Consider the following 9,474-nt stretch of genomic DNA (forward strand, 5'->3'; position numbering starts at 1 on the left):
AGGACGATGCACTCACCATCGTTCTCCTCAAAAGCTTCGTGGGCCCCAGTGATGCTGTCAATGGTGGAGTCCACTTCCTGTGGAGGAAGGGGCTCGAAGCAGTGACAAGTGCCTCTCGGTAGAGTCTTCGTCAGACTATCCGCCGAAGTCTCCAGCAGACTCCCTGTCAAAGTCCCCGTAGAAGTCAGCATTGGCTCCAGGTCAGGTAGGGCATCTGCTGTGCAACCCACCACAGTCGGTTCATGCTCTAGCTTCGTGGAGGACACCAGTGACATTGTCAACAGTATTTCACAAAAAGAATCTTGCTCAAAAGTAACTGGCAAAAAAGAAATCAGAAAGTGAAAAGAAATCTACATGTGCATGAATATTTTAGTACCTTTCTACTAGAAGTACCAATCTTGTCATTAAGAGCAGGAAAGAAATGAGAGCCACAATTTAGAAGCGAGTAATTCTTTGAATAGTAGTACAGTAGAACCCTGCTGATACGTTTTTGACGGGACAGTAAAAAAAAACATAAGAGCAGGGAAACACGAGAGCCGAGAAACAGGAAAAATTGAGAAATCAGAGTAGTGGTGAATTGCACACAATTTTATTTTAGTAGTTCTTACCTTTGAAAAAAAATGTCTCAGTTTCACCCGAAAGCCAAAGCATCGATTGCAATTGCAAATTAGTAGACAGCTATACAAAGTAAGAATAGTAGTTTTATCTTCCGTATAAACTGGTAAACATTCGCTTATTAGCAATATATTTACAGGCATGGTGTCAGCGCGCACAGGCAAACATGAACACAACGCACTAAATAAACAGACACTTGCCATCAAATCGCTGGCATGAGGAAGCGCTAGCAGCAGCGAGCAATGTGAGCTTCGCGCTGTCTGTTGCTTCAACACAAATTGAGCGCTGAGAACACACATCACGCACAAAGCAACGAGCCGTCGACGCACCTACACTGCGTAGACTTTGCCCCCAACGCAAATCGCTTTCAAGATACGACCAGCGTAACCGCAGAGTAGGCAGTTGATGACAGAGTACAATGCTGCGGAGGTGCGCTTTTCCACGTCGCAGACCACTTTCAAGATACGGCCCATACAGCGCCGCGCGGCGCCGCCGGAGAACTCTCTCTCCCATGTCTCGAGCACAACGGAAGAAGGCGCGCTTCCTCCTCCCTGCATTTCTTTCTTGCGCGCGCGAGATTTAGCCCCGGTCGTCGGCTCCCCTCGCACGCTTTCTCTTGCACATACAGCATACGGCGCGCGGCACCGGCGTTATCGCTATTGGACTTTACACGGAACAGCTACGCGCCAACTGGGCCCCAACGCGTCATGGACATCATCTTTAAATAGCGAATACGGATCACAAAGCCATGCTTTTGCTGGCGGAAACCGAAAATACGTCATAGGTGTCGCCCCCTGCACTTTGGGCCACCAATCCCATCGTCAAGCCACCAAGCCAAGCGTCATGAAAAGTCAACATGGCTGCTAGGACTGGTGCGGGGTGGCAGTTCGCAGCGCACGATGCGGGAATGGTCCCACAGTTGCGACGCAACAGCCGGGTTACCAATACATTGGGTCCTATGGGAGCTATGCCGGAAACGGCCGGAAATGACGTAACAGCCGGGAAAACGCAGTACCCGGGAACATAACAACGGGGTTCTACTGTATACAGCTGCTGTTCCAGAAATGTTAGTTCATTCAGGTTTAACGGCGCAAAAGCGTCGAAAGCCATGCTGGGGCACCTGTCTTTCTCTCACGTGTGCCCCAGCCCAGCCAATCAGAATTTAAGCAGCAGGTGAAATGGATATGTCCATTCCGTTGACACTTGCAGAATACACCCCCTGTGCTCTGTCCTATCTTTCTGCCCTTCCCCATGTAATTTACTCAGTAAACTACTTGTTCATATGTTGGTTACTTTAATCAATGTTCAAATAGCTCAACGCTTAAATAGGTATGTACAAGTAAGGCACTATAAACCCAAGCAGTTAGGTTGGTGATTGCCACCATACAGACTCAACCAATGGCTTCACTGTAGCTTTCCATGGTAACTTCTACTGCACTTTGAATGTAGAGAAGGTGGAATATAAAGATAGACTAGCATTTCCCTAATGTGCATCACCCCCTCCACTTTCTGTTGTTACAATCAGTATATTCCACCCAAACAAGGTACTAACAAAAAGGAATTGTGACACTAATTTCATTTCCCTGCCTCATTTTTAGAGGTGTAGCAAGATTCTTTAATTGCATTACCAGTTGTTACTCAGGTTTCAGGTATCAAGGCCTTATGACACGTTCGGACGTTATCTGAACTGAGTAAACGCCACAGATTGCATAATTTCTCGATACATTTGCACAGCTTCCTTCACCTTTGGTTTGGATTAAAGCCAGCATTTCTCTTGTGACCATCTTTAAAGAGCTTGTAGTAATGTATACCTAACATAAAAGATGGGTGCTTTGTAGTGCTAGCATGCTCTGTCCTAGAGTACATTGTTGTATGGAAAATGTGCCGACACACAAGCCCGACAAATGCCACATCAAGCATTGGTGTTTGCTACTCCACCTGGTGTTTCAACTTTACAGCATGTGCACATTTTACCTGTGCACCAGTAAAAAGGGTCCAAAGCTCTTCCTGAAAACTCTCGCAAGCACTTATCACAATCAATTCCCCATATAAGTGGTTTTGCTGAAGCGAATACAGGGATATAAGCATAATTAGACACTGAGGAATGTGGGTAGGAACACTTTATTTTCAGCACACATGTCTTTTTGATGAACTGCTTCTATACTGGTGAAATCTGTGCTTTTAATAAAAGTACACCATGCTGCTTCACCACTCCATGCCAACTGCAAGTATCCTGTACCAGGAAGTCAAACCAAGACGTGGGATGTTCAGTCTGTCAAAAATAAAAAAAGAGTTTGAAACGTTGACGTGTAAAAAGTAAAGCACAGTTAAGAAAACAAACAGCACAAGAACAAATCCAACGAATCAGAATTACATTTGAGAGCAAACATATAGTTTCTATGGCACAGTGAAGAAACCTTATTCCTCCGACGTTTTTTTTTTTTTTTTTTTTTTTTGTGAAAAAGGTGAAAGTGCACGTGTTCTATCCCATTTTGTGTATCTTTCACCTTTTCACACACCAAAAGATGTCTTAACGTGCCCAACTGTCTTTGCATATCTATTTCTCTGCTCTCACACCATACTACCTACAGTTAAAGGTTGTAGTAATGCTTAGCTTGAATGAACCAACACCAGCTACGTGCACTGTGCTACTAAACATGGCAATGTAAGTCAAGTTCAAGCACAGCACATTCATGTGCTATATACGTTTGCTCTTGATTGTAGGTAAGATAAATAAAAGGAAGGCATGTTAATAAGAATGGTCTTTGATGCGCTATGCAGAAGTGCTCTCCCATTTGGACAGAAGTTAAGCGCTACCGCAATGAACAAGAAGACAACTTATACAGCATTTCAAATCTAGGGACTCGATGTGCTGGAGATTTTCCTGAATTCATGGTAAAAAATCTAGATGCTAAAGGTGACGCATATATAAACAGGTCTCTGCTCAAACTGATAATGCTATGTGTAGCTTAGTTTTACAAAATGTGCCCTACCACTGGTCTCCCAAGCTGAGGCTGCAGTCCAGTTGCAACTGCAAATCACTCAATTATGTTTATGGCACATGAGAGCAAAATACAGACAAAAATTACTGCACCACTGAGAATGTACCAGAGGCTTCAACAAAGCAACTGACAGCCTGCATGGACTGGAGCAAGAGAAGTGCGTTTTGGGTCTAGGTGTGCACAGCTTGCAGCTGCTCATGGACGCTATTTAATATATTTACATATTTCACTTACTTGTTGGTTTCAGACAAGAAATATAATGTATTTTGTATCCTTTCCACTGTTAAATACTCAAACCCAGGATACCACAGGTCTGTTTCTGGCATCTGATTTCTTCTCAGAAAACTAGCCCCCTAAAAACATTTGACAGGTACTTAACCCCAGCCTCTCTTGAGAAGAGCCTGGTTTTTTAACATGACAAGGCCACTAATTACACAGTGACTCCTTGCGATGTGATGTACGTAAGCACTTTAAAAGGAAAGGAAAATTTAATAGCAGTATGACAGGTACACAACAAAGCAAAGTGCCTGTTTACACCCACGTATTCAATGTTTGCTTGTCTACTGGCGTTTACCCTACAAAAATGCAACAGGCGAAGCTGACTGCACTGTTTAAATCAGGGGACAGAAATGACATGTCAAATTATCGGCCGGTGTCAGTGCTCCCTGTCATTTCAAAAGGCTTAGAGAATGTTACCTGTAAAAGAGTTGTGTCATCACCATGTAAAAGAGTTGTGTCATCACCGAGGATCACGAATGCCTACCCAAGTGCAAAATATGCCAAGAAGCACACGAGACCGCTGGAAAGGAGTGCAAGAAGAAGCTAAGACCCAACCCACCACCTTACCAAGTGAGACAACAACAACTTAACAAGGCAAAAGTCCGAGACAGCCATTGGAATTTAAGCAGCGATGACGAATTCCCCAAGCTAGAGAACCCGTCCACAAGCTCGGGCAGTGCACCGCGACTCCATGCCGGCCGAAGCAAGTCTAGGTCTAGGTCTAGGTCTGTCGTACCATCAAGGTCCAAGTCTGGCACGAGATCCCGAACGCGCTCCGTTCAACGAGTCAACTATGCTGCTGCGGCACGGGGTTACTCTCACAACACGAGCACTTCGGATTTCTCGACTGCAGACACCGCGGCGCTCAGGGCTCTGGAGAACATTGTTCGAAATCAGCAGAAGGCGCTGCAAAGCCTTCGCGACCAGATCCAAAGCCAAGGCGCCGTCATCGACAAGCTCACACAACTATGCCAAGAACGAGAAGAAATTATACACAAGCAGAATGACAACATCGAGAAGCTCACTCAATTATGCAAAGAACAGCAACTAACTAAACAACAAGCAATACATACACCCATGGAATCCTCATGCATCGCATCCACCCGACACTACACACATACAACTGCCCGATCTGCGTCGTGCCAGACACTCTGGCGCATTTGCTACTAGAGTGCCCGTGGCGCCCCGAAGACGCCGTTACTAAACATACAACGTCTGAAGACGTGAACCTCCTCGCCGAGACGTGGGAGGCCAAGATCTCCACCCCGGCCCTGGACGAACAACGACGTCTTGTCGCCAGAGCCCGGGATGCTATCGCGGCCAGAGGATTCCTGGAATGAGGGACCCTCCCACCTAGAGTGATCCACAGCTCAAACGCTCGGGAACACCGTCTCGAAAATTAAAGTTTATATCATCATCACCATCACCAACAGCCAACAAAAGTTGTCGAAATATCATCCTGGCGCAAAAATATGCTTTGTTGAGACTAGAACGTTGAGACTGGCAGGGTTCGTCGCTGGTTGAAACCCTACACTCCCGATTCGCCTGACCCCTACCCACCATCGGTATGCTTCACCGCAATACACAAACTGTGGTGATATAACAGTAGTCGAACAGGCTGGTGCAAACGTTTCGACAAGAGAGCTTGCCTTAACCAGCTTTTCTTGGCAGTTTTCATATATGTGAGTACACCTGCCAATACACTTATTACGCTCCTCGGCGCGCGTAATGTGATGGGTGAAGGCGAGTGCGCGCGTGCATAGTTAAGGAACATATACATGCCCCGTGATAGCGGCCCCTTTTCACTTTGGTATGCTTCACTGCAATAATTTTTGGGTAAGCTTCACCGCGTAACACGTCTACTGCGGTGAAGCTGACTTTAGGAATCGAATTCATTCAACGCATCTTACGAGGCAGGTCCGCTTATCACAATTGGCAACGTTTGAAAACCACACTTACTGCATTAATTTCTTTAGTTATTTTAATTGTATTGTCATAGTGATCCTGCATCCCGCAGTAGCAGGCTGATACTGGGTCATAATCGTTCTAACTGCATCAGGAGAGCGTGTAGCTGGTAAGCGTGCATGCAACAGGCACAGCGGCATTGGCTGTTGTTGGGAAACTTCGAGACGCTCTTTCGCGCAGTAATGCCATTTGTCTCATTAAAAAGAATGCAGGTGATGATTAAACGAAATGCAGCAAAGCTATAGAACAGCAGTAGCAAAGCTGTTCGACCATCTCGCGCAAAAACGCGATTTAACACGATCTGGCGGAACAGCTCACCATGCCAGGATTTTCTTGTGTCCTCGTTTTTTCACGCATCATTCACTGAACCACACTACTGGATGGTTCTGTACACGTGCTAACGATCCTGACGGAGGATCAGCTTTATAGCTTTATATGGGATGCCACGGCCCATTCCACGGGTCGGCTGCAATTTGACGCGGCCACGAGGCAAAATATGCGCGCAAGACAACTAACGGCAACACATCAAGCAGCTGACAGCCCCAACCTTTTAGTACATGCATATAGACTGGAAAAATGGATTACTTACTCTGTAAGAAGGCACGGAGTACGGACCTTTTCACAACGCGACCGGCCCCGAAAAACAGCCGCCATGAAACTAAACGGACGTGAAATCATGGGTTATAGCGGACGTGACGTCATGGGTCGCAGCAGACGTTTTGCGCACCTTTTGGACGTAACCCGGTCGCAGCAGTCACGGCCCAAAAAAATTGAGCCAGGGTACGGTGCCTAGCATGGAGGTAAAAAATACTAGGAGGGAGCGTCACGTGATTCCGCTAGCCTCGGCAAGCCAACCTCCTCTGAAGTCACCCCTCCCTCTCTCAGGGGCCCCGTGCGCGGTGCCTTATGGGGCGGAAAAGGCCCACAAGGTTGCCGGAACATTCGTGATTGTTTGGTACGTGGTAACTTTTAGTGGCGCCTTCCGTCACTGGCTTGGAGGCCCGTATGCGGGTGGTGGTTTTCTGCTACTGCGCGCGTCGTTCTTCGCTTCAAATGCGATGCCTTGAAACGTGGAGCAAGACTGGGGCGTCTGACTCATGAAGACAGAAAATTTTCAAGGCGACACTTGCGCTTACCACCGCGGTTAGTGGAGTTTCCAGCGCTCGCGGCTCGAAACCCGTGCAGACGCCCGAGTGTGGTCTTTTTTTCCTACGTACTCAAGTTTCGTCAAATCAGCCGTTGTGCACCTTAAGCTGTGGTGCGTATTATCTTGCTAATTTTTCGTCCCGCTGTCTTGCACCTAGAAAGAAACGAGATGTCTTGAGGGACACTTTTCTTTCTTTTTTTTTGTCGCATTTTCGCTTTATAAAAGGCTGGTGTGCGTGTTTTATTTTGAGAGAAAGAATTTTTGTGACGCTGTCTTGCACCTAGGAAGAAACGAGATGTTTTGAAGGACACTTTTTTGTCGCATTTTCGCTTAATAAAAGGCTCTGGTGGGCGTGTTTTATTTTGAGAGAAATAAATAGCATTAGCCGGCATTCTAAACGCCGAAGTAATCACCGTTTATTCAGATTTACGTGTACTATTTTGCAAGATTCTGTGGTGCGACGACGCTATTGAGACGCGCCTCGGTGATCCATTTTCGTTATCTAATGAAGCAAATGGACGGAATTTGTGCATTATCTAGAGTTTATTCAGCTGTTTCCGAATGAGCATAATTATGTCCTAGAATCAAACACTGCCAGGGGGACCCTTCTTCCTCTGCTAGTGTGAAACGGCATGAAAACTGAATACATAGCGGCAAGGGAAAAATGGCAGCATTCATTTGCACTTGTGGATTCATCTTGTTGCTGGTGTACTTGTACTATGGAAAGCACATTTTTATGACAACAGTAATTGTTTCATTCTTTATTCAGTGTTTATTGCACCTATAGAAGCCAGAGGATTTCACACAAATACAGAAGGAAGCCACATTTATAATTTAAATGAAGTACATTGCAAAGGTAATACACAAAAGAAAATTATAAACAGCAAGTAGGAAAGCTTATTGTGCCACTGCTCTTCGGTATCAGTATTAGCATACTTGTATGCCACAGGGCATTTGTATAATAATGTTATACAAAGTAAGCTATATCACACGTAGTATTGATACCTTTAATAAAACTGGACAATGGGATCATCTGTCCTTGAATGTAGCTGCAGTTTTGCTTACAATGCCTTGTATGCAACGCCTTCAATACAGTGCTATAATTGTATAATATTTATATCTGCGCTGTCCTCACAAATATCGAAAGGCTTCGGTGATTGTGCTTGTCAGAAAAGTAAGCAATACATATGCAGACATTAAAAAAAGAGTGGTAGTTCACAAAGTCAAAGTTGAAACAATTGATGTGAGGTCAGACCCACAAAGTAAGTATGTCAACATTAAAATACAATACATTTTGCTGCAAGTAAAATGTACAACAAAGCTTATGTTGTATCACATACCTACAAAAAAGTTAGCACCGTCGAAGCTGAGCCAACACACCGCAATTAGGACACGATGGCTCTATTACGTTGTGAACCTCAAATGAATGAATATTTCACGGTATTTAAAACACTCATTGAGTGGTATACACGAAATGTTTGTGGTTACAGTGAATCTGGCATCATAAAAGGCTATTGTAAAGCAAGTGAACAGAGTGAGCACATTAAATTATTTAAATAGTACGACCAACGGTATTCCAGGTGGCAGTGGCAAATTTCCACAAAAGTCAGGTAAAAGATATACAGGATAAACATTAAAAAAACATTGTCATCCTCAAGCGTATACCTAGCTCGCACATAATCCATTGAGAGCATTCACAGCATGTCCATGTCATCACACAGTTTGCTCTAGTGAAAGGTAGGCCAGCTAACCTACCGTCATTGTCCACACTGTTTAGCTTGGGCTGAACAGAACAATTGTTAAAGCATAATTTGCATGCAGGCGATTCAAGCTACAGCATTCAGCAAGACAACAAACATGTACTTGCAGAATTTACAATAAGGTATCACATTTTCCCTCTATAAAAGTTTGACATCTGCATACAACGCTCTTGAACAATATATGAACTTTACAAAGTCACTCAAAAAACAAATAAATGCCTTAACATAAAACCTGGTGGGACAGCTGAAGTGGATGGATAAAGGAATTAATTGGTTAATTAATTAATAAAGTGGTTTTTCATCTTACATAACACTGCTTTGCTGCAGTTTGTTTTATTTTCCTTATCTTGTACTTATCCTAGATTGACTAAAATGAGATTATGATGTAGCATATATGGCTTTCATTCATTAGCACTTGCTTTTGCCAGTGTTAACAATGAAATTTGAACGCAGTATGCTTGTCACCTGTGTCAAAAAAGGGCTGTAATGTAGCCAATGATAGGTTGAACAGTTCTATCTTTCTCTTAATTCTGAGCATTACTAATAGATCTTTTAAATCTGTCGAAAACATCTTACAAAAGGCTGTATGACAGTCTCATATGCATTTTTGAAACTTAAATAATTACTTTAAAGGTGAAATCCAAAATATATATTAAAGGGAAACACCAGATTTTTGCAAAGCAGATCAGAACATGAATGAACCAAG

At 44.2% G+C, this 9,474-nt stretch overlaps 1 long non-coding RNA gene across 1 annotated transcript; it reads right to left on the reverse strand.

Annotated features, from left to right (window-relative positions):
- Positions 1-2,720: 2,720 nt before the first annotated feature.
- LOC125942419 (uncharacterized) lies at positions 2,721-6,520 on the reverse strand. The gene is made up of 2 exons (XR_007465094.1): positions 6,451-6,520; positions 2,721-2,887 (listed from the first exon to the last, which is right to left on the reverse strand). It is a non-coding gene; the product is annotated as an uncharacterized LOC125942419 (long non-coding RNA).
- Between the last annotated feature and the right edge of the window lie 2,954 nt (positions 6,521-9,474).

Source organism: Dermacentor silvarum, chromosome 1 (genome assembly GCF_013339745.2).
Source record: "Dermacentor silvarum isolate Dsil-2018 chromosome 1, BIME_Dsil_1.4, whole genome shotgun sequence".
Classification (NCBI taxonomy): Eukaryota; Metazoa; Arthropoda; class Arachnida; order Ixodida; family Ixodidae; genus Dermacentor; species Dermacentor silvarum.